The sequence below is a fragment of the Nilaparvata lugens genome, chromosome 9 (assembly GCF_014356525.2).
Source record: "Nilaparvata lugens isolate BPH chromosome 9, ASM1435652v1, whole genome shotgun sequence".
Lineage (NCBI taxonomy): Eukaryota > Metazoa > Arthropoda > Insecta > Hemiptera > Delphacidae > Nilaparvata > Nilaparvata lugens.
In genome coordinates this window covers 33,790,912-33,794,654 of record NC_052512.1, presented here as the reverse complement: position 1 = coordinate 33,794,654, position 3,743 = coordinate 33,790,912, and the positions used below count along the sequence as shown (strand labels likewise).

The following is a 3,743-nucleotide window of genomic DNA, read 5'->3' as shown; positions in this document are numbered from 1 at the left end:
TCTAACACAACATTATTACACCCTAGCTGACTTTCTGTACTAAATTTGAACATTTTCTGTTCATTTGTTCTCGATAAAGCTGAGAAAACGCTAAGAAACGCTGTGAAAACGCAGATTTTGGGCGTATCTTTGGAAGTTTTTCCAAATCCGTTCTTAGTGCGCCTCTAAAGGGCCAACTGAACATACCTACCAAATTTTAACGTTTTTGGTTTGGTAGATTTCTAGTTCTGCGAGTGAGTGAGTCAGTCAGTCAGTCAGTGAGTGCCATTTCGCTTTTATATATATACTAGCAAGAACCCGTGCTTCGCAAGTATTCTCAAGAATTGAGAATAGGCCTATAACCATCCTTGGTTAATTAAGAATCTATAAGCAAAATTTCAAGTAAATTAGTCCAGTAGTTCAGACGTGATGATGCGTCAAACATGATATTCCTTTCCCGTACGTGCATAAGCCAGCTCTTTACTTTATATAATAATTATTATAGATATAGTTAACGACTGCAAGAGATAGGACTGTGGAACAGAATAGTGGTGAAACTATGATAATGCCAGAAGTGTCTCAAACACAACAGTAGGTACTATATGAACTTTTTGAAAGTGATTTGAAAAAATGTTAAAACAACAGAACTGAATCCTTATCATTCTACCTTCATTCAGAGAGGCTTTTGTTTGAGCCGAATGGAAATCTATTTATAAAAAAATGAATGTCTGTTTGTGTGTTTGTTTGTATGTTTGTTTGTTCCCTGTAGACTTGAAAACTACTTGACATAACGGCATGAAACTTTGGGAATATGTTGTGTGAATATTGGGGATGGTTTTTGAACAGAAATTTTAATAGGGGTGCTAATAATAATTATTTATTAATCCATTTTACATACATATGTTTTCGAAATTTTCGGCCGAGCGGCTATTGAAGAACGAAAAGATCATGATTCAAGATCATATTGTGATAATATGATTTAGCATCTAAAGTTACCAGCTGTAATAAACATATCACCCTGTGATAAATTATTGTGTACTGGTATTAAAACGGTAGTTTGGAGTTGAAGTGTAGTTGATTGGTACCAGCTGTTGATAATGGTTCCTGAGAAGACCTATACAAATAATTATCACTCCACTATCATTGAGAAACTGGAAAATGTTGAAAAAAATTATTCACCTAATGAAAGAGAATATATATATATATATATATATATATATATTATATATATATATATTATATATATATATATATATATATATATATATATATATATATATATAATATAGTATATATGTATAGTATTCATATTGCATTCATTAAAATTACTGAAAAATGAAAGAATAATTTACAATTTTTTGAATTTAGCTTAGCTTATATTCATCCTAAAATGGAAAGAATATGGAATTCTGTGTGATTCATCGTACATCGCATCTTCCCTGGGCCATATATCGACAATCTACAGCTATGAAAACATTGAATATTTTTCTTTGAAACACTGATATAACCTTTTTTTAATTAAAAACTTTACTGATAGATATTACTACCAATTGATTGAGAAGAATAATATGTTTTCGGAATAATGAATGCTGCATGACTAAGCACATAGGAAGTCCGTATTGAGATGTTAATGAACATATTTATCTCCATATCATATTTATTTCGTAGAATCTCATGCAAGGTGGTTAGAGCTCTTTCTAAACTTATCTTATTCTCTGCTATTATAGGTATATCGTCTGCGTAAAGAAGCATCTGAATCCGAACTCCATTTACCTTGATGCCACTACAGCACTCCTTGCATTCATCAATAGCTTGCTCTATATAAATGTTGAATGCTGGAGTGGGGATTAATTGATAGGAGCTTATGAATATTTTCTAATTCAAATGAAATAACTTCTGAGAAAAATAATGATTGGATAAATACCAATATTGAATTATTGTTGACCAAGAACTCAGTACCTACATCGACAATTCATTCAACTAATCCTGTATTGATAAAATTATAATAATTTTCTCTATTGATAATCAATTTCACCAACTATATGAAAAAGTACTTCAATTTCCATGAATTTATTAATAGAATTATATAAATCTAAAGTGTAGGTCATATCTAAATTCACAAAGAGTTCGATTCTTGTTGGCAAGATAGATGTTATTCAATGCAGAAATTATTGTTATTTTACTAAAAGATAGGATAAAATGAATAGTTCTCTTTCAGGGGGAGTTTTGACAACCTACAAAACTCATTTTTCATTTGAAGAAATAATATCAAAAAGGTGCATAGGACCTTACTTTTTTGTTCAGCTTGCCAAAATACCCCTCATTTCAATATTAAAATTTTCGACTGACTGTACAGTGAGTCAATCATTCTATCAAGGCTTGAATAATTTTGAAATTTTAATTAAATAAAAATGATAGAGAATAATTATCATGTAGATATCAACACCTTTTTTTAAAGACATATTAACTGCATGCGTTTTCATATTGCTGATACAGCATTGATAAAACTGTAGACGTTTATTTAGCAGTCTCAAAAAACTGTTCTAGCTGAAAAATTAATAATACATGCCACGTGTAGGCTTATACAATGCATCAGGAAAACGAAGTTCAAAACTATGGTTTTCTTAAACATATGTTTTTGAGATAATTTTTTTGATGCAGCTGTTTCACATTCACCATTATAAATTATACAGAGTTTGTGAAAATAAAAATATTTATTGATTACCAAAACAATACTATTACGGTATTATATTAATGATAATAATTAATTATTAAAACAATATTTTTATTATATCAATAATAATATTATTAAACATATTTATCAATTATCAGAACAATATTATTGAGGTTGAGTGGAATCAGGTAGAAAGCAATAATAGAACAGATGTTCTTTTTTTAATTTCTATCATATTATTTCGTTATTTCCAATGATTACAACATATGTTAGAATATCACATGTCAATCAATAAATTATCTCATTTCCATATGGCACTCACCTTACCATGTTCATAACCTTACTTAATAGGATCCTTTTTAATCCTTTGGAACCCTTAGAGGCAAAATATCTCAAAATCCGTTCTTAGTGCGCGTCTAGCATGTTTGATGAATATTTGTGCAACGTTTCAAGTCTGTAGGACAATTAGTTTGAGCTGTAGTGTGATTTTACATCAAAATTTTCGAAAAATGCCCTCTCCTGGACCCCCCTGTGCTCCTGATCAAAATTTTTTTGCATAGATCTAATTTTTTTTCGTAGCTGAACAAAAAAGTTCCTCATGACTTTGCTGTGCAATGAGCGGTTAAAAAGTACAAAATTTTGGGAGGGCCCCAGCTCCCTCAGGGGGGCAAATTTCTGAAAATCCTTTCTTAGTGGATGTTTTCAGGCTACCATAAACAACCGTGCAAAATTTCAAGTTTTTTAACTCAGTAGTTTGGGCTGTGGTGTGATTTCAGTCTGTCGGGACTTAGCCTTTTATAAGTATAGAGAAGAAGAAGAAGAGAAGAAGAAGATAGATTATCAAATTCGTTGTAGAGGGCATCGTGGTGGGTTGTGCTGAAATAGATGAGGATTCCTTGAATTATATTTATTTAAACATTGATGCATATAATACCATTATCAACTATGAATGATTGGAAAGGAACAACAGGCTTTTAGCCCAAAACTGTTCCTTTCCCAAATTTAGATAGAAATTGTCCAAAAATAGGTTATGTTCACAATTCATGGTTTTTGTTCAATTTTGAGTCTGAAATATCTATAAAATAGGAAT

At 30.7% G+C, this 3,743-nt stretch overlaps 1 protein-coding gene across 1 annotated transcript in view; it reads right to left on the bottom strand.

Moving 5' to 3' along the window:
* Positions 1-2,565: 2,565 nt before the first annotated feature.
* The window catches only part of LOC111052332 (beta-1,4-N-acetylgalactosaminyltransferase bre-4), an 8,845-nt gene continuing 7,667 nt past the window's right edge, over positions 2,566-3,743 (bottom strand). The window contains exon 2 of the mRNA XM_022338978.2: positions 2,566-3,743. This exon is cut by the window's right edge and continues 2,305 nt beyond it. The gene's annotated coding sequence lies outside the window, so the exon portion shown is untranslated.